At 37.5% G+C, this 22,571-nt stretch overlaps 1 protein-coding gene across 1 annotated transcript in view; it reads right to left on the reverse strand.

Moving 5' to 3' along the window:
• Nucleotides 1-14,310, reverse strand: part of sytl1 (synaptotagmin-like 1) — a 65,271-nt gene extending 50,961 nt beyond the window's left edge. Inside the window, exon 1 of the mRNA XM_028818682.2 lies at nt 14,159-14,310. The gene's annotated coding sequence lies outside the window, so the exon portion shown is untranslated. The remainder of the gene's footprint in view (nt 1-14,158) is intronic.
• Nucleotides 14,311-22,571: the final 8,261 nt, after the last annotated feature.

Raw genomic sequence — 22,571 nt, forward strand, 5'->3', positions numbered from 1 at the left:
GTCATAACAGATTCAGTAAAGGACTTGTTAAAAAGTGTCATTATGGTTTTATCCACTTTAAAACTACTGAATTTCCTAAGAAAGAAAGACAACGTCTGCCTTTTCTTACAATTCTGCTGTGTTATGATTTAAGTTTAGTCTGTTATCAATGATTATCCCTACATATTTGTAGTGATCTACCATCTTCATTATTTCCCCTTTTATTAAAGCTAAGACAGCGGAAGGAGGGGTGCACTTGAAATCTACAATATTTCAGATATATTTAGAGAGAGACATTTAGATGTGAAAAGGAATGATCACAGCTTTGAACAAGCTTTGATCACAGGTGGCGCAGTGGTAGTGCTGCTGCTTTGCAGTAAGGAGACTGTGGAAGATTGTGGGTTCGCTTCCCAGTTCCTCCCTGTGTGGATAGTGCTTTGAGTACTCAGAAAAGCGCTATATAAATGTAATGAATTATTATTATTTATTATTAAGATCATCTACAACAGGTCCATGGCTGTCCTCCCTCTCTTACAGAAGACAAACAGTGACAAAGATGTCAAAAACAGGTTTGAGAATGAAATGTACATGAGTATGTATGAACATATAAATGAGAACCCTTTGTTCAAAAACACACTGTTGACTTTTTAATGTGCAGTACATGTTAATATGTACATTAAAACGGCTCTGACTTGCTCCCTTAATAACCACTGTTATAATTTTAAATAGAACAATCAACAGTTTTTCTTAAATATTTATGTTACATTTTCATCAGGTACTTTAATAACATTCTATGTGTTTATGACATTCTGCAAAGAACAAAGGAAATTATCAAACCTAACGGCTAATGTTTGCTTTGTGGGCGTAGTGTAAAGGAAATGTTAGTTTACAGAAGTAATTACGTGGGGGAACTTCACAACTCAAAAACCAGGTTCTTATCAATTCATTTTAGAAATCACCAGGGTTGTCTTCATAGTAAACAGGGAAGCCAAAGTATAAGGGTTAAAAAGAAGGGAGGGGGGGTATGAAAAAATTTGCAACATTGATAAATTAGACAAGAATCAACACATGCATTCAATTTCGGGCATGACATGTATATGGTCATTTTGCAGCCAAAATAAATGAATATGATACAGATGTAAATTACAAAAAAAAATGCTACAGCCTGTTAAGTGACTAGTCTGATTTTGGATTAGCTGGAGCCTGGATGACAATTTTTAGTACTTCACTCTATGCAAACATTAATGCTTTAGCTACTGTTTGTAAACTAGAGACATCACAAACATTGTTCTCAGTTTATAATGAAACTATTATACTGTGACCAGGACAAGAAAAAGCATTATTATTACACAGTGTCTGTTCTTGTTTTTTTTTTCCTTCTTTTCTATTTGTGAAGTTGGCAGGTTTATTGTTCTAAATTGCATGTGCTGATAGCATAATGTTTACCAAATTGACTTTGTGGATTTTCAAGAAAACAAAAACTCTCTCCTAAATCTAAAGAAACCTACAACATACAACAAACAGGATCAAAGTGTGTCAATACAGATGACATTGTAGTAAGTGCTTCATCAATCTGATTTTGAAGTTTTTATTCTGCTTGTCTTCTATGTAAGCCCCCACAAAAGACTATAAATAGATTTGTACATATAATAATGTCATCGCCCTCTTTGGCTGAAGCTGATTGCATTCAAAAGGAAAAATATTCTTGTAAACCACACTGTGCTTCACATTAACATCAACAAAGATGCTTGTGGTAGATAAGCACCCTAAATGTTTACATGAGAATAAAAAACATACCTTTTCTAAATCTAGACTACTTAGATAAGCAGTTTAAATCAATAATTTACTTTTTATGAGCAAGAAATGTTAGGAGAAAAACTTTCTGAAACAATAAAAAATATTTTACCAAAACTATACTTGTCATATCATGTTCCATATTTGATGTGTTTTCACCTTGTTTTTACTTCTCAGGGTCCCTTTAGAAGTGGTCCAGATTTGAGCATAAAGATCTGTCAAACATATGAACCAAAGCTGCCACAGAAAGTAAATTCACGAATTACTATATGGAAAGTAATACCTAGTTGTGATAAAGATTGAGTAGACATGGTCAAACCACATAAACAGTCCTTATGGGGATTAAACAAAGTTAAAGAGAGCTGGCAAAAGCAGGGAAGATGTTCTAAAACATACCAATCAAAAAAAAAATGTCTGAGCAAATTATTTGGTAGTTAGGCAGGAAGCAAAGGTCAAAAATAAAAGAAACTAGAGAATTACAAAGGCAAACATAAAGAACTCAAAGGCACTGGATATAGACAAAAAAGCTTGTTTAAATAATGACACCATCTGAGGTAAAATTAGCTTTAGGTGATGAAAGGAATGATTGATTTCTGCATTTATAGGCAAATAAAAGGTGAAGCCAGAAGCACACAGCTTGTAAAAGGAAAGGACAAAGAAATGGTGATCGGCAAAGTAATATACTGGGTATAGCCGTAATCATGGGTGAAGGAGGAACAATCTAGTGCTGATTGCTCATTTAATTTGTTAAGATACATCAATTCCTGCATTTCAGACCTGTAACACATTCCAAAAAAAAGTTGGGATGGTAAAGCATTCACCTCTTTGTAAAATAGCCACAACACTTAAAAAACAGTATGGCACTGAGGATACCAAGTGATAAAGTGTTCCCGGTGTTATTTTGTCCCATTTTTCCTGCAAACACATCTTAAGATGTGCAATAGTATGGAATTGTCATTATCACATTTTTTGTTTCAAAATTCTCTGCACATACTTTATTGGGGACAAGTCAGAACTGCATGCAGGCTAGTCCAGTACTTGTACCACCTTTGTAATATGTGAAGAATTTGCTAATGCATTGTCTTATTTAAAAAATATATGGATGTCCCTGAAAAAGATGTCGTCTTGACGGCAGCACATGTTGCTCTAAAACCTCAATGTACTTTTCTGCATTAATGGTGCCATCATAAAAGTATAAATTACTTTTGCCAAGGGCACTGACACAACCTCATATCATGACAGACCCTAGCTTTTCGACTTGTTGCTGATAACAGTCTTTGGTACAGAGTGCATGGTGTCCATTTTTTCCAAAACAGATCTGGAATACTGATTCACCTAACCACAATACACGTTTTCACTGTGCGACGGTCCATCTCAGCTCCGCTTCTGGACATGGCAAACATAACATATCTTTTTTTGCACAGTAAAGTTGCAAGTAGCATTTTTGAATACAACTCCATATTGTTGTGCTTGACAAATTTTTGCCAAAGTAATCCCTTGTCCATGAGGTGATATCAGCTACTGATGAGTGACGGTTCTTGATGCTGTGCACCCTTGCCCTTTATTCACTGAAATTCCTCCAGATTCCTTGAATTGTTTAAGAATATTATGCACTATAGAAGGAGAAATATGCAAATCCATTCCAATCTGCCTTTGAGAAACGTTTTTAAACATCTAAATAAACTTCTCACGCATTTGTTGGCAAACTACAGATCCTCTGCCCATCTTTGCTCTACAAAGACTCTGATCACTACGATCTGTTTTGAGTGGTTATTCAACACACATAATTAAGTCCAAAATCCCAGTGCACTTGACTTATGTCAGTTTGCCCAACACACAAACAGATCCTTGGAGGACACAATTTCAACAGCTATTGACACTAAACTTATTTCACCTTCATAAAAGAAATACTCAGATGAGAGTAACATTTATAGTCTTAGTTTCAACATTATCAACTGCATAAAGCTAGTCACAAAGCTTATGCACTTTGAGATAAACCTACCCTCTGTATCTGGATATAGAACTTCCTGACTGGTAAACCTCAAACTAGGCTTAGAGAACACACATCAAATACATTCTGAATTATATTAGAGTATACTGTGGCACTGATGGGTTTTGTGTTCCATCCACTGTTGTCCCACCTTTTCTATCATGGCTATTTTGCCAAGTGTGACACAAGCTCCATTAGATAACACAATAATAGTGTTGTTTATTGCCAACAAGTCAAAGATAGCCCATAAGGAAGCAATGAAATTCCTAGCCAACTAATAGAAAAACTGCATTCTTCAATATTACCAAAACAGATGAGCTGATTTTCAACTTCAGTTAACTGAAATGATTAGAAAACAGTGAATATCTTCAAATTCTAAGAAGTCTTATTTGATCTCCCATGGTAAAACAACCATGAGAGACCATTTTCCAAAAGAAGAGGCTGAGGAAACACAATCTACTCGATGTGTATGGATCCTCAATAAGCTCAACAGATACACAGTGGTAAGCATACTGATTAGAAGCATCCCAGTCTGTTATACTGACTGCACTGTATCAGACCACAGCGAGTGAAAAAAAGGGTCCATCTATTACTGTGGGCATACTCCCACCAAAAACTAGCCTTTTTGTCAGAAAATATCTGAGAAAAGCACTCTCCATCACGTTTGACTCAGCATACACCAGCAACAGTTTCTGCCATTTAGTGAGTAAAACTGAATTATGCAATGCTGCATCGCCAACTTTAACAACAATTCATACTGCTACTTGATTATATAAAATCATATACTCAGGACAATCTGAGAATAAAGACCCCGACTTTATCACCTACTTTACTATCTCATATCACTTCTGTCTTCAGCCATAGTTGCTTAAAATTATTGATCACTCTTCGGGTATTTATTCTATGCTTATAATCAAATATGTATAACTAATTCAATTTTTTTTCCATAATTATATAAAATAAGATCTGTATCTGCTGCACTATATTCTTGCACCATTTAGTAGCAGTCTCACTTCAAATTCAATATTTATGTCCTTGATGGACTATTTATAAATGTATTTTCACTGTACTGTATTCATGTATAATGACAGTATATGTATGTATACTTTTCTACTTTTATTTTTTATTTTTCTATGTTTATCAGTATGCTGCTGCTGAAGAATGTGAATTTCCCATTGGGATTAATAAAGTATCTATCTATCTATCTATCTATCTATCTATCTATCTATCTATCTATCTATCTATCTATCTAATTGTATTTTTCTTGAGCACAAAATCAAAAATCACTTACAATCATTTTATAAAGATTAACAAATTATTAGAAAATTACAAAACATTGTGACAAGAACAGGCCATTTGAACTAATAAACTCTCCAATCCTATTCACCTCCATTCACCAAAATAACATCAAGTTGAGATTTGCCCTTAAAGTCCTACTCTCTGCCATGCTACCTATGATGCTCAAATGTTCGTACAGTACATCTGTGAAGTAATATTACAGCGAAGATCCAGCAAACATCCATTAATTTTCACCTGCCTATACAGTATGCATATCCAGAACCTAAAGCTTAAAAATGTGTTCTGAGGAAATTACTTTCAATTAGTTATTGTTGGTGTTAACCGTGTTTATGCCAAATAATAGCAAAAATTAATTTTCTACAGTTTAACATTTTGTCTATGGACAGTTTTAAATATAAATGTATAGTGTTAAAAAGCAGTGGTAAGCATAAAATTAACATCGTAAAGTCTCTACTATGTTTCAACTTTCAGGTAGAGTTTTCTTTAAAATTCAGACAGATAATTCTGCCAAGATTAATTATTTTGAGAAGCTGACTACTCCTGCTGCCTAGATTTACTTAAGACTTCCTTTAATTTCTAAAGGGGAAGGCAGTGAAAAGGTACCAGGCCTACTGACCTAACCTATCAGTGTATTCTGTTAGTAGTGACTTCTAAAAGAAGACATCTGAGATTCTTCTTAGCAGAGTTGAGGTGCAACCCACCACATTGTACAAAAGAGGCAACAAAACACCTTCAGTAGTCTGATACCTGGAAAAAAAGCCTGGGAGTTACACACAGCCTATGGCCAGTCTAGAGCTACTTTGTATTTATTGTACCTGACACAAATTTTATTAAAACTGAAAGACCTGGGTAAGGTCTCAACTTTTGTTTTCTGATTTAGCCTCCTACTTCGAGACAAAACAATCTGAAAAATAAAATGTACATGCTTGACGTATAACTGTGGTGCAGCGGTTAGTGGTTATGTCTCACAGCTCCAGGAGACTGCGTTTGAATGTCAGCCTAGTCATTTTACATACATAGGTTGCACCTGCCTTGTGCCTGATGCTGTCATGTCAGTCTCTTGTCTAGTGTGTCTCCAGAAGTAGTTAAAAAAGATTAAATAATGGAGTTTGTGCAATTTATATTTTGTGCCACTGAAATTTTAAAACTTCATATTTGTTGAAATAGTATTAAACATATAGCCAAAAATCTGGATGTGGATATTTTTGCTATGCTCAATATGCTTCAGTTTAAAATAAAAAACACTTCCTCTCATTGATAAGCATGAGCATTTCAAAACAGTCAGATACATCTTTAAAAAAGCAGAAGCAGGCACTGATCCATGGCAAAGTTTTAGCAGCCCATATACATTTAGCAGTCACTGCATCTGTTTTACAATGTGCAGGAAATGAAGCACCAAGTTTGACCGCAATAAATATTCTCTGAGTTAACCAAGCACAGGTCAGATCAGAAAACAGGAACAGAGATATCAGGTTCACCTCTGCTTAAACACCAGTGCTCATTGCTGTAAACTGCTTTCTGTTTCTGAAAGTCTAGCAGTGAAACAGTTACTTCAGAGCCAGCAAAATATTACATCTTTACTGCCTCAGAGCACAAACTAACATTTTATCTGAATGTCTCCTTCAAAGTAAAATTATTATTTCAACAAAAAGAATCGCTAAAAAGTCACATCCTTTTGCTATTTAAAATTTTGCCACCATGTATTGTAGTGCAAAATAAGATTTTTTTACACATTTTAGAAGTTGAGAAAGATTTACAAATAGAAGGCGTAGAATACAGAAAATAAATTCTGCACTTATTAAGAAATTGCTTGTCTGACTACCTAGAGAAATATGAAGGTTAGTTCCTGCAAAATTAAGACTACACATTCATAAGATTCCACAATACCACACTATGTACATCTGATATTGTACAATAACAATAAGTATCCCTGTATATCTAAAAATCCTTACCTCTTTTGATTGGCTACTTAATGCACAGACACGACTAAAGTGTGAAGCACATCTCTGTGCCTATTTCTGAGTGCTTCCTTATAACACTGCATTCCTGTGAGAACCTCATTGTGTTTCTCTGCATCTGCATTGAGGAGGTCTACGCAGCCCCCACATGTGCAGTAACAATAATGCCCTAAACTATTTCAGTCATTATCATGCAAAAGACTTAGCAACAATGTTTATATGGGTGGGTTGCAACCGCAATAGCACAAATATTAAATTATTAACTTATGAACTATATGTAAAAGCAGATTTGACAGTAGTAGCTATGTTATCAAAAATTTTTGTATGTGCTATTAAGTATATAACAATATTCAGGGTAAGGTAAATTTAGGCATGAAGTTACACGTTACAGACTATAATATAAAATTCATTATGCTGTTACTCTATAATTAATTTTAAAAGCTTTATTCAAAATACAGTATGCAATTTTTATCAGTGTATTACATGAAAGATAAAGTACCTTGTGTATATGTATATATATATATATATATATATATATATATATATATATATATATATATATATATATATATATATATATATATATATAATATAGATAGATAGATAGATAGATAGATAGATAGATAGATACTTTATTAATCCCGATGGGAAATATATATATAAAATATATATATATATATATAATATATATAATATATATATATATAATATATATATATATAATATATATATATATATATATATATATAGTATATATATAGTATATATATATATATATATATAATATATATATATATATTATATATATATATGTATATATATATATATATATATATATAGTATATATATATATATATATATAGTATATATATAGTATATATATATATATATATATATATATATATATATATATATATATATATATATATGTTTTTCTGTCTTTTACTTGGAAAACATACAATATCCACATATAGTGTTTTATTTTAGACTAAGCAATTATATACAGTAGTTCCCTGTAACTTTGCAAGGAAAAGTCAGTTTAGAAAATAGATGAATTCAAACTTTAAGTCACCTTGGAAAAAATCTGAACGTAAGTGTCACAGGCTTTGCGACCTAGGAACCAAGATACCCAAGATACTATTCGAGTTTGGTATTTTTCCATCCAGCCATTTTAGCCTAGACCATCCTCAAGAAACTGTGACAACCACACACACCCATCATTGAGATTTTGATGTTTTCGGTATCGGGGACCCTAAAACATCGAGATCCATTGAAAACTGGAGATCGAAATTTTGATGAATCTAAAGCTTTCTGTCCTCCACCATAGATGATAGGTTATGGTGGGGGAGGGCGCAAAGCAAAAATGTCAAACCAGCAGGTAAATGTAAAAGCATTTATTATCATCCAAAGAAGTGATTGTGTATGGACTTCACAGGAGGCACCATAATCTTCACAGGTGTGTGATGGTCTCTAATCTCAGAATGTGTCATGAGCGCAAGATACAGTAGATAGCCTCTTTGTTTCATATATATTTATATGACCAGGTGTGTTATGCTCATAAATTTTGAAACAAATGGAGTTGTTTCAAATATCACAAAAAATAACAAATTGAAGGTTGACAATTTGTTGCATAGAGTTGAGTTACAAGTTAAATTAATAACATGTAGTTACACATGCGGGGTGCCACCATCAAGAGAGCTGTGGAGAGAGCAAACCAGATGAACAACTTCTTTAACAGGTTTGACCACCCTAACCCACTCTCACCTCAGAGTACTGCACCCTCCACCCATCCTTCTGCTGATAACAGCATAGGAGAGAGTTTCCCCCCACCCACAATTACAGCAGCCCAGGTAAGCAGAGAGCTGAGGAGACTTCGTGCCAGCAAAGCAGTGGGTCCAGATGGAGTATCACCACGACTGCTGAAGGCCTGTGCACTGGAGCTGGGGAGTCCTCTACAGCGCATCTTCAACCTGAGCCTGGAACAAGGAAGAGTCCCGAGGCTTCCGAAAACATCCTGCATCACCCCAGTCCCAAAGGTATGATGTCCTAGTGAGCTGAATGACTTCCGGCTTGTCGCCCTGACGTCACATGTGACGAAGACCATGAAGCGGCTGCTGCTTCACCATCTGAGGCCACAGGTCCACCACACCCTCGACCCTCTGCAGTTCGCATACCAGGAGAAGGAGGGAGCGGAGGATGCCATCATCTATATGCTATACTGATCCATCTCCCACTTGGACAGAGGCAGTGGCGCAGTAAGAATTATGTTTCCGGATTTCTCTAGCGCCTTCAACACCACCCAACCTCTGCTCCTTAGGGACAAGCTGACAGAGATGGGAGTAGATTCATACCAGGTGGCATGGATCATGGACTATCTTACAGACAGACCTTAGTATGTGCGACTCGGGAACTGCTGGTCTGACATTGTGGTCAGCAGCACAGGTGCGCCACAGGGGACTGTACTTTCTCCAGTCCTGTTCAGCCTATATACATCAGACTTCCAATGCAACTCGGAGTTTTGCCACGTGCAAAAGTTCGCTGATTACACTGCTATCGTGGGCTGCATCAGGAGTGGGCAGGAGGAGGAGTATAGGAACTTAATCAAGGACCCCGTTAAATGGCGCAACTCAAACCACCTACAACTGAACACCAGAAAAACCAAGGAGCTGGTAGTGGATTTTAGGAGGACCAGGCCCCTCATGGACCCCGTGATCATCAGAGGTGACTGTGTGCAGAGGGTGCAGACCTATAAATACCTGGGAGTGCAGCTGGATGATAAATTGGACTGGACTGCCAATACTGATGCTCTGTGTAAGAAAGGACAGAGCCGATTATATTTCCTTAGAAGGCTGGTGTCCTTCAACATCTGCAATAAGATGATTCAGATGTTCTATCAGACGGTTGTGGGGAGCACCCACTTCTACGTGGTGGTGTGCTGGGGAGGCAGCATAAAGAAGACGGACGCCTCACACCTGGACAAACTGGTGAGGAAGGTGGGCTCTATTGTAGGCACGGAGCAGGACAGTTTGACATCTGTGGCAAAGCGATGGGCGCTGAGCAGGCTCCTGTCAATCATGGAGAATCCACTGCATCCACTGAAGAGTATCATCTCCAGACAGAGGAGCAGCCTCAGTGACAGACTGCTGTCAAAGTCCTGCTCCACTGACAGACTGAGGAGATCATTCCTCCCCCACACTATGCGACTCTTCAGTTCCACTCGGGGGGGTAAACGTTAACATTATACAAAGTTACTGTCTGTCTGTATACCTGCATTTTTATCACTCTTTAATTTAATATTGTTTTTTATCAATATGCTGCTGCTGGAGTATGTGAATTTTCCCTTGGGATTAATAAAGTATCTATCTATCTATCTATGCATACCAGAGGGTCATCTTACAGGTTCGCCTAAAGTAAGTATTATCACCGCATTATGAGAGGGGGTAGTGTCACTAATTGTCTTGTCTCCTTTTCTCCCACAGCCTCAAAAAACTGCCCCATGAATGTAACGAAGCCAAGGAAGCCTCGCTCCTGGTAGGCCGTGTCTCATTCCTATGCTGACTTGCTAATATGCAGACTGAGTCCAGAGCTTGCTGCCAAGTGATTCCTAAAGGGAAATTGTCCCTCACAAAAACCACACTCAACTGAATCCTATTATTATTATTTATTATTTTTTTTTTTTACTTTTGTTTGAATTAAACAGGGTTTTGCCCAGTTGGCAACCCAAACACTTGGCTTTGGCCCTGACCCTTCATTTGCCCCACTACAATATATATACAGTATATCTATTTTATTAGCTGCATGTGCAATATATATGTCGTTGGCTGTGCAATGCTATTCAGCTTCTGCTTTTGTCACATGTACATAGATACAAAGTTACATAATACATAGATACACATTGAAGAGATAGATAGACAGACAGACAGACAGACAGACAGACAGACAGACAGACAGACAGACAGACAGACAGACAGACAGACAGATAGATAGATAGATAGATAGATAGATAGATAGATAGATAGATAGATAGATAGATAGATATTGATCACATGAACATTGTTTACTAATCAGGATTCTAAGCCCAATTCTAATTTGAATTGCTAATTCACTTCAGTTGAGAATAGATTTCCAAAAATGCTTAGATTAATAAACTATTATGAAGGCTGAGCATATGGTGAACATTTAATGTAGTTCCATTCCTATTCACAATACAAGATTTTAAGTGAAATACACCACGTCCTCCACACCCTAGCATTAATAAGATTTTACACATGCTGTGCATTTTAAAGAATGCAATTATAACATTCGTCTACATTACCCATTGTTGTAAGCTTTTTTTAGTATCAATGAAATGAATTACTTCCTGCTTTCTGATTTTAAAACATAGAATGGAACACTTTTCAGATTTGCAAATTAACAAAAAATAAATCAATAAACAAAACTATAGTACTCTTAGGTGCTGATAAGGGATGAATAAACAGCAATTTTATTTTCTTTAATCTTATTCGACTGACAATTATCTGTTTTTTCCTTCCTTGCACCCTGTGTAGTCTGGAAAAACCAACTACAATTATGGTTTGTTAAGTTTGACATGATTGTATGGAATGTTGTTTTCTTCAAATAATATCAATACCTTTAAACAAAATTTTAAAAAAGCAAATACATATTGTGGTCCTAAAGGGTATTATCAGGTGTGAAAAATGATGGATGGGCGGGTGGATGGATGGATGAAGTAAAGTTGCCAGTCTATTGTGTTTTTCTTTACTTAGACAATTACATTTTAACTTACTGCTGATACTGGCTGTTGTAAAAAAATATTTATGGAAGACATTATGGGCTTGTGGCTCTAAACCACAACATTTTTATTTCAACAGCCATATATTATCTGTAAAGCACCTTGAGGTAGTGGTTACTGTGAAAATGTTGTATATTAATTATGTTTGACCCTTTTTTTCTTACTCTCGGCAAATAAAAACATTACTCTTTGACATTGTTTTTGTTTTGCTGCGAAAAGAATTTTGTAACTTTTGTAACCTGCAGCATGAGCTCCCACTTGATAAACTGCTCTGAAAGAACAGCTGTGTAAGATGAGGAAATATAGAAGTGGCAGATTAATTTCAATAAAGTGAACCAAGTAACTTTCTTCCTGGTTACCAGTGCAGCTCATATTAGAAGAAATAGCTGTAAACTAAAAGGAAGTACATTGAAAACAGAAAAGAGAAAGAACATTTTCACAGAAAGCAGGGCCAGATTCTGAAATAAAATATGCAATCATGATGTTAAACCACATACCACTTGTCAATTAAGGAACAATGGAGGTAACACTGAAACAAACTAATGAACTAATGGAGGCAAATAATAGTGGTGTGGGACACAATACCATTCTTCTCACATTTCCAGACGGCTGTATGGATTGTGGATGCACTCCCTGAATCTCTTTGGGTTTTTCTCTAATAACCCATTTTGCTTCCAGAATCACTAATATTTGTGAGTTAGCTTAACTGGTGACTCCAAGTATGAATGATTTTTTTTTATGTGTTGAGTGTGCCCTGCAAAGGATGATTGTGACATCAAGGTTTGGCTGGTGACTTGTGCTTGAAGTTGTTGGGATGGGCACCACAGCACCAGAGCCCCACTAGCTTTATACGAATGAAGCAAGACTGATACTATATGGAGTAATAATAATAATAATAATATAGATCACTTACTAAAACAAATCTCAACTTAAAGGCTTTATTTTCTTCTTCTTCTTTACCTGCTGACAACAAAAGTGTTAAGAAGCTACAGGCAGTGTGGTATAGTGTTTAGGGCACTGGCAATAAAACACAAGATTGCTGGTTCAGTTTCTGTCTGTGCTCCAACTCTGAAGAAAATCTATAAGCAGATGTAACAAATCATGTTTTTATACAATCCTTGTTTCCAGATGTCTGTCAAATACACAATAATAATAAAAACCAGCACATCCATTTTGTAAATAATGTATGTATGGCTGATTTTGTGAGACTGTGTCCTATGATGGACTGCTCCACAACTCCAAGGATGGTTCCTGACTTATAGGTGCTTTTGTTGGAATAGGGTCTGGACCCTGAGACCCCGAATTAGACAGTGGGATGGATTCTGTGTACTTCACTGGCATACATACACACCATGTTTAACTCCTTCACTCCTGTGCTCTCTGAGAGAATAGCAATCCCAATTGCCAGAAGACTTTTTACTTATGTTCAGTCATGCAGTTAGTTACAACACATCCATGCGTACTAGTGCACCCAACCAAAATAAGAATGTCCCATAACCTCTAGTTGAGACAGATCAGGCTGTCGTTATCAGCACAAGGGATTCTGTTTTGTTTTTGGTTTTTTATATATATATATAAAATGTGCCCTAACTGCTCTGCAAAGAAGATTTAGGTCAGTACATCTCCTAGGGCACTCTCAGAGCAAAACGATTCTCTTTAGCCATGAATCCCTAAACAAACAAACAAAAAAAAGTAGCTGCAGAAAGTTAAGTAGTAGATTTTGCAAAGACTGATTCATTCCGTTTCCACCCGGTTTCCAAAAAAACAAGAGTTTCCTCCAGACAGCATTGAGACACAGGGATGGGCAACAGGGCCACCCTGTTCTCAACAACTGCTCACACCCATGTTCGGTGCCTCTCCGAGGGTGCGGTGTGTTTACTTTCGCAATATGAACTCCTTGCTTAAATTTGCATGAAAGGTATTCTTATATCAGTCTGTTACATGTTAACGAAAATTAGCCACAGCAACGATTACACTTATTGCACACTAGTGCCCAGTTTAACACCCTCCGCTTTCCAGTATCGTTATGAGCCTCCAGCCCCGCGCGCGCTCGCTGCCTCCTGGCAGGTGTGCGTGTCTGCAGTCGTCGCAGCGTTTGGATGGAGGAGGTGACATTCCCATACCCCGCTGCAGAACCTGACCCACTTCACCGTGTGATAGCACTGCAGTTAGCTACACAACTCTTGTAAGCAAAGAAGACACCAAAAGCGTTGTGTTTTCTATCCCTGTGAAGGAGGCCGACATACAGGTGCACCCAAGAGTTTTAAAAACAGCCACTCTGGCGGCAGCTGCAAAAAGCATGTAACTTTCAGGTGAGAGTAACTTAAAATCGGAGACCTCTTTTACCTGCCTGCGTTTGTCACGGTGTTCCTCTCAAAAGAATCATCGTAGCTTGACAGCAAAAGTCCAACTTTGACAGAAACTGAAACACTGTGTTCGAAGATACTTCTACGTTTCGCAGACCAGTACAGTATTAAGACGCTTACAAAATGCGGTCTGGAATCCTCGGCGGAGTCCTTTAATGTGCTCACTTCGCAGGTGAGTCATTCCTCTGTAAAACGCGGAACGGATTTCGGCTGAGGTGAGGTTTGATTTTGCTGGTTATTCATATATAAGAGAAAGACAATGTTTAAGACGGGTTTGCATCGGGTTTGTGCCGTTAAACACACATTTTTAATTGGAAAGACAAGCCCGCCCCAGTGTACATTACGAATGACTATTGCTGGCCTTGTAGGGGGACCAAAGTAGCAGAAAGAAAGCAAAGATTCTTTTCCAATATCTAAAGTGTGAAGTCAAGCAAAAGGACACCTTTTATTGGCTAACTAAAAAGATTACAATATGCAAGCTTTCGAGGCAACTCCGGCCAAACACCCTAGTACTACAATATCTAAAGGAAAGTTTTTAAAACTATGTCAAGTCACTTTTTTCATTACATATTTCCTACTTAGGCATTCAAGTGTTAAATCACATTATAGTTTTTCTGAGTACAGAAATGGAAATAACATCAGTATTATTGCATGAAATCCAGTTTCCTTAAAAAAATTAACCCTGCTTTTAAGATGGGCAATAATTTTCTATAAAACTTTTTCAGTTTAAAGTATTATGCCATGAAGGTTCAAATGAACTCACTTTTCGGAACCAACTTAGTTCAAATCAAGATTGCATTAAACTGGGGTTATCCAAGCAAAATAGAGCTGCAAAGCATGATCAGCTATGAATGGAAGGATAGTCGTTAGTGAACATGTCACAAACATACACACACTCATTCCCTTATAGACTTTTGGGGTGTTAACAAATACAGTATGTAAAGTGCTACATGTCTGTTAACAATGTTGTATATCTTTTTAAAAGCAAATTAATGCCTTTGCTTGTTTCCATTGATCAGTTCATTTCCGATAACATTTGTCCAGTGTAGTGTCAATAGTGAGTTTTTATATCTTCTTGCTGTTTCGTCTTTCCAAACTGCTTCAGGTGTCTGAATATATCAATTTTTATCTTGATTACTGTATATTACTCTTAAATTTTATGGTTCTAATGAGTTTCATTTTGATATCTGATAGTAATGTTAATTTTATTTGCTCTGTAAAGTTTCTTCTTGTTGTGTATTCTGTAAAAGGGATTTCATCCATCCATCCATTTTCCAACCCGCTGAATCCGAACACAGGGTCACGGGGGTCTGCTGGAGCCAATCCCAGCCAACACAGGGCACAAGGCAGGAACCAATCCCGGGCAGGGTGCCAACCCACCACAGGACACACACAAACACACCCACACACCAAGCACACACTAGGGCCAATTTAGAATCGCCAGTCCACCTAACCTGCATGTCTTTGGACTGTGGGAGGAAACCGGAGCACCTGTAGGAAACCCACGCAGACACGGGGAAATGGCATTTCATAAAATTTATAAAGTTTGTAAATATTAATATGAGCAAAGTATGTAAAATGATCATTTTGAGATGTAAACTGTCAAAAGGTCACAAAACAAACAAAAAGTAGGAAACAAAAATACTTTACATTTAAAACTGACAAGTATAGGAACTGTCAATCTCAGATAACAGCAGAATTTTTATTTTAGAAATGGTAGGATGTGGGTTGCTGGTAAAGCACCCTATATATTATAACAAAAGAAGAAATTCTCAAAACAGATTCAGAGACCTAAATGGAAAAAATAGAGTTTAATTGCTGTTGGCAGCATTGAGAAAGAGTTCAAGTCTCTTTTTTTGCAAAAAGATATTCTGTTTGCAGACATGAGCCCTCCAGAATGTCAATCTAAGTAATGACAGCCACCTCCCGTTGAGGTCTTTCTTTTATGTTTTGGCGTCAGAACAGATGGAACTGGAGGCAGAGTGGATGTGACATAATGGCTTATGATTTGGATTTTTCTCCTGCACACTATGTATGGAAGCAAAAGTCTTGTCAGAGACTATGCAACACCTTCCCCCTTACTCCCATACACCCTTAAATTAGTTCCCATAACAGACTGACCAGGATCATGTGTTTGATTATATACAGTATACATGTAAACATATACATGTTTCTATACACCTTCCCAAGCCCAACACAGACAGACACAGGCACAAGTGTAGCACATGCAAGGATATCTATATTGTTTCATGGGAAACTGTTCTTTAAACAAGCATTTCCCACAGCACTAACCCAAGTACAGTCACAAAGCTCCACACAGCAACTCTGTCTTCTCTTCCTCTTGCTGCCACTGCCACCTTGACTTTGTCTTCTTCCTCCCGACTTTGGCTTCTGGAGCTGAGGCAGCTGGCTCCTTTTATGCAGCACCCAGGAGTACTTCTGGTATCCCGCTAACATGGTCTTTAAGCACTTCTGGGTGAGGTGGGAGCCTGATAAAATAGGGCTTAGCAATCCCTGCAGCACCCTTGGAACCCAAAAGGGCTGAGTCAGCAAACCCCACATCCCATAATGTCCTGTGGGAATCTGGGGTACTGCTGCAACCCATGGAAGAGTCGTTCTAACGATCCAGGGGAGATACTGCCCTGTGTACACTCTCTCCCCAGGTCCTTCTGGCATGGAGGGGTCCCAGACAGGAAAGGGACCTAGTCACCTGCCACTATATATATAAGTTTATATAAACAATATACTAGTGGGAACCTAATATGCAGAAGTAATTGAAAATATGTATATGTGGTCATAGAAACAATAGTTAAACACAGATGACTCCCTTAACTATTGATTCAGCTGTGTACACTTGAGCAGTACCCATCTAATCGTAGCCCACTGTTTGCTTAAAATGTGTTAATCTTTGAAGCACCATTCTGCCTAAGTCAAGTCAAATCAAATTGGGGAGCATGCACTGGTACAGTGCGTTGCCTCACCCACTACACAACAAAACAACTCAGGATCGCAGTTGGCAACTCCCCAGGCAGACACGCGGTCCAGTCCCACCCTCCGGAAATGACCCTCTATCTGCCGCAGCCAGGTGTTACATCAGCGACCCCTTGGCCTGGTCCAGCCACTCGGGTCCCCAACAATGAGGATCTTATGAGCTGGATCACCCTCGGGGAAATGCGCCACATGGCCGTAGTGCCGTAACTGACTCTCCCTCATAATGCAGGTAATGTGCCTCATTCGGGACTCCATGAGCAACCACTCATTCGACACAAAGTCAAACCATCGGTACCCAAGGATTCTCCAAGCAGACACAGTACCAAAGGAGTCCAAGTCTTCATTTCAGATCACTGGATAGCATCCATGTCTTGCAACCATATAGCAAGACAGGAAGCACCGGGACTCTAAAGACTTGGACCTTCGTCCTTTTGCATAGATATCAGGAGCACCACACACTCCTTTCCAGTGACCTCATGACCCCCCCCATGCTCTCCCAATTCGTCTACTGACTTCATAGGAAGAGTCACCAGAGACATGAATGTCACTGCCGAGGTAAGTAAACCTCTCGACAAGGTTGACACTCTCTCCACAGATAGACACACTGCTGATGGCTTTGCCCAAGAGGTCATTAAAGGCCTGGATCTTTGGTTTTTATCAGGACACTTACAAGCCCAGACACTCAGACTCCTCGCTCAGTCTCTCGAGTGCCCCAATCAGAGCCTCCATTGCAAAGATCACAGCATCGTCAGCAAAGTCAAGATCCGTGAATCTTTCTTCACCAACAGATGCCCCACAGCTGCTGGACCCCACGACCAACACCTAGTCCATACAAGCATTGAACAGAGTAGGAGCAGAACACACCGCTGACGAACTTCAGAATCAATTGGGAAGAACGCAGAGGTTCTGCCTCCACTCTGCATAGCACTCACAGTACCAGTGTACAGGCCGGCCATGATATCCAGCAACCTCGAGGGGATCCCGCGAACCCTCAGGATGTCCCACAGGGCAGCGAGTGTCTTCTCTTAATAAAAATTAAGTGCTCAGAGGAGGGGCTGCATTTTAGTTTATCAATTTATTAATCATGTAGTGTCTATAACGTACCAAGTCCATATTTTAAAATGTCTCTTTATTAATAGTGACAAAATGTAAAGGTTATAAAGAGTAGATTATGATTTGAAAGCAATTGGGGTGTTTTAATCAGTTCATCCATTGGTCAAATTTTTAGGAATAACATAACAATCCCAATCCCTCTTAATCCATTTCACTGTCACAGAAACTCTGCACCCATCCCAGTAGCACTAGACATCACTGGGCACAAACAAGGACACTTTCATAGATAGGATAGATCAGGACTTGACAATTAGCCTAAAATACAGGTCTTTGGGCATGTCAGAGGAAAACCCCTGAAGACACAGAGGAAACGAACAAAATCCTCATAGACAACATCCAGGCATTTGGGATGGACATAGGGGACTGGATCTTTGAGACTGTAACTCTAACCAACATGCCTGCCCTGTAGTGTGTTTTGATATGTTACACATTCAAATAAAACATAGAATGCTACATATACATTATTTTTAAGTTTATTATCTTATATCCTTAAATATCTATCAACAGTGAAATTTTTAAAGAGACCTTGAGAAGTATATTTACTTGTCTTCTCTGTTAATCATTGTAAGTTATGAGGATAAGATTAACATACTAGACCTTCTAAAATCAACATTGTTTCATGTATTATTCATTTGGCAGACACTTTTACTCAAAGTGACTTACAAGATTAGGATGCTTTACAACTGTTTAATTTGCTATGACAGATGGAGAATATACAGATAAATTACTTGCTTAAGGTTGCACAGCAAGGCGAAAACTGAACTAGTAACCTGGTGATATCAAGTTCACCGTCCTAAGCAGTAAGCTACATTGCCTAGGAAAGCAAAGACTTTCTACATATTATAGCATTCTTCTACTATGAACCCCATGCAAGGTGCTTCCCAGGTACAGTACTACTTTGAGCCAGTATTTTTAAATTTAGAGTGCAGTACTTTCTTTGACAGTACAAGGTTTTGGATCAAATATCTGAAGTCTGTTTAAATGTCACTGCAGTGCAACCGTGAACACAATTCTAAAATGATTTCACCACCCTCAGAAAAGCTTATTACAGGGCAAGTGGCATTCCTAAATTAAGATACCACGTAACATTTCAAGTTATTTATTGATACAAAATCATTCTACAATAAAACAAAAATGTTTACAAACAGTTAATAAAATGCATGTGAATCATGCTTAATAACAAACTGCATACAGTGAATGACAAATTAATAACTCAATATGCACAGAAATTCATATATTTCATGATATAGTATAATGAACACAAACCAAAAGAAATCCATACTTGTGTATGTCCCTATTCCAAATAGTATTTCAAATACTGTTTGATTGCCAGATATTACACTGAACTGACCCAAAGGTGAGAGTACATTCTAATTTAAGATACAATGAATAATTGTGACAGACAACCCCAACTCCACTCTAATATACGCTGAAAAGATCAACACCAATTTGGCATTCCCACAAGCAGCCTCCCCACTTTAAACAAATCATAACATCTAAAGAAAAGAACATCACAGCAATTAGCTCACAATGAAAACTCTGCTCCTCTAACAAAATGCAGCCAATTTAAAAGACTATGGATACCAGCTACACCTCAGATCATCAGCTGCAACATCGTACTCACATCATCCAATGTACTTAAAAAGACCACATATCTTACTTGTTCACTAGCTCAAACAACATTAGTATCTAAAAATCATTACATTTTTTTCTAGAGTTCAGAATAATGAATAATCAGTGTCTCAGTTTCTATGAGTTTACTTTTCTTATGTAAACATACAATTTCTTTACATATACATATACCATTTTATAGAAACAAGCATTTTAAATAAAGCCAGGTTCTAGTTAAGAGAAATAATGGAGCTAAATGGCAGGGAAAATTTTTTTCCAGAAATTGGCAAAGCATAATCTTTCTAGTATGGTGTAATAGATGTAGGTGAGGCAAGATGACAAGCTGGTTATCTGTCTGTCTCTATTGAATAGAAACGTAATGAGAAAAACAGTACAGATTAACTGCTAGAAAAATCCTATTGGAGTATAAAAGAGCAGATACTACATGTCCTACAAAATACATAACCTATTTATGAATAAAGAAGATACTTCCTAAACATAGACAAGTATACATGTTGCCACACTCAATGTTGACTCCTGCTTCTTTCAACATAACAGGCAAAACTGGTAGGCACATGCATGCTAACTGTAGCTTCAGAGCTTGAATCTGCATGGGCCTTACAGTGAAGACAGGGAGTATGGTGACACCTTGTAAATCCTGACAAAATATAAAAAGCCAAAGTAAAAATACTGCCCCGGAAGACCCACAGAAAACATCACAGCCATGGACAAACCTAGGTGAAAAGTAGAAAATATTTAATAAAGTCAAAAAAGTAGTGTCAAAAATAAAAAAAACTGTAAAGAAAAGTCCCTCAGTAGCGAAGCACAGAATAGTTAATCCCACCAAAACACTAGATAAAAATAAAACAGATTCCAATAATGCAATGTTTGGTGTTAAATTTACTCAAAACACTAGACATTAGACATAATCTAAAAAGACAATATTTTATGTTAAAAAACTTATTCGAATAACACAACACAACAGAACAGCTCAACTCAAGGCTTTCACAAGGCACAATGCTAGACTGAAATTCTTCATCCAAACTCCCTCTTATGCTTCCCTTGCTGCTCTTGTTAAAGCATAATTAGTGCTACTGGGCAACATAGGATATTTTTTCAGGAACTTTTGCAGCATTCCCACCATAGGAACTTGGGCTACTTGTAGTTCAAGGTAGGTAGTTCCTGGTACTTCTTTTAGCTCCTACTCCAGGGTATGTACTTTTTGTTCAACCTGGAACTATCACTTTTGGGGTTTGGGTGATAAATTGTGCTGATTGATTAACCAGAAGCACTACTGCCATTTTACAAATCTGTTAGTAGTTTGGACTTTGGGAGTAACCGGCAAAGATGGAGCTCTGCAATTTGCACTGCATCACTCTTCATGGCTGCCACCCTGCTACACCACATCATGAGATAAATCAAAGCAATAATCTTACTGGTGAACTCACAATTGCTTTGAAGCAATAAAGTGCAATGGTGCCCCATAACCATCCAATCACACTGCGCTTTGCACCACATCACTCTTCTTTGCACGTCATATACTTTGCATAAAGAAAGACTAAAGAACTCATTGGTTCTTGAAAACATAATTCCTGTAGTCGGAAAACACTGATAGATAGATAGATAGATAGATAGATAGATAGATAGATAGATAGATAGATAGATAGATAGATAGATAGATAGATAGATAGATAGATAGATAGATAGATAGATAGATAGATATTTGTATTGGGGAGTGTATTCCAATATGCAGTGCATCTTTTTGGTAGAGGTATGTTTCTTTCTCCAACATGGTTTCAGTTCAAGTGGAAAATAAACAATTCACATTTCCCAGAAAGGGTGAGCCCCCTGATGAATAGATAGGTACTCAGTCTTTCATTGATAAAAATATTCAGTTATGAAAGTAGCATTTGGTTTTCATGTTATTTGATTCATACATTTTGTGTTTAATAAAAAAAACTGCCTATTAAAGTTTAAAGTGTGATTTTCTGTGTTGTCTTTTTCATGAGAAAGCTTTAACCTCAGAATAGGAGGAGCTGATTTTTATACTGACTGTATCAAACTCAACTGCAAACTACAAAAGTGTATATAAGAAATGATTCTGAGATAAGGCAGATGGGATAACATCATTCACAAAGAAAAGAAATGCACCCCTCTGGCCTAATATTGTTCAGGCTAAAGATATATCTTAATCATCTGAAAATCTACTTTGAGAGGGCTGACAAGACAGACTAATGGTGATGTTTTAAATGGATTTCATATAATATAAAGCTTTTGAAACCTTATTCAAATAATTCAAGGAATCATGCATCCCCGCCACAAGAACACAATTTTCTTGCTGCACATGCTACAAAATACAATGCGATAAGTGGTGCCCATAGGTTTTCTCAAGGTCCATAAACTCCCTTTGGTCCTCCAGATATCTGTACACATATACACATAGGTCCACAATTTCACAGCCAGAACAAAGACTTTTCTGCTCCTATTGAATCCATATTTTATCTAATTATCTGAGAACCATTTTTCAGCACCCTAACATTAGCTTTTCCACAGTAATCCCTCTGCAACTGAATTACAAAGTTTCTTTCACCTTTTCAAGAATGGGGCTGCTATCCATATCAGTTAATTCAGACTTATTATCACCACCTTCCACAATACATTAAACAAGTAAGTTAATC

The sequence above is a fragment of the Erpetoichthys calabaricus genome, chromosome 14, assembly GCF_900747795.2.
Source record: "Erpetoichthys calabaricus chromosome 14, fErpCal1.3, whole genome shotgun sequence".
Lineage (NCBI taxonomy): Eukaryota > Metazoa > Chordata > Cladistia > Polypteriformes > Polypteridae > Erpetoichthys > Erpetoichthys calabaricus.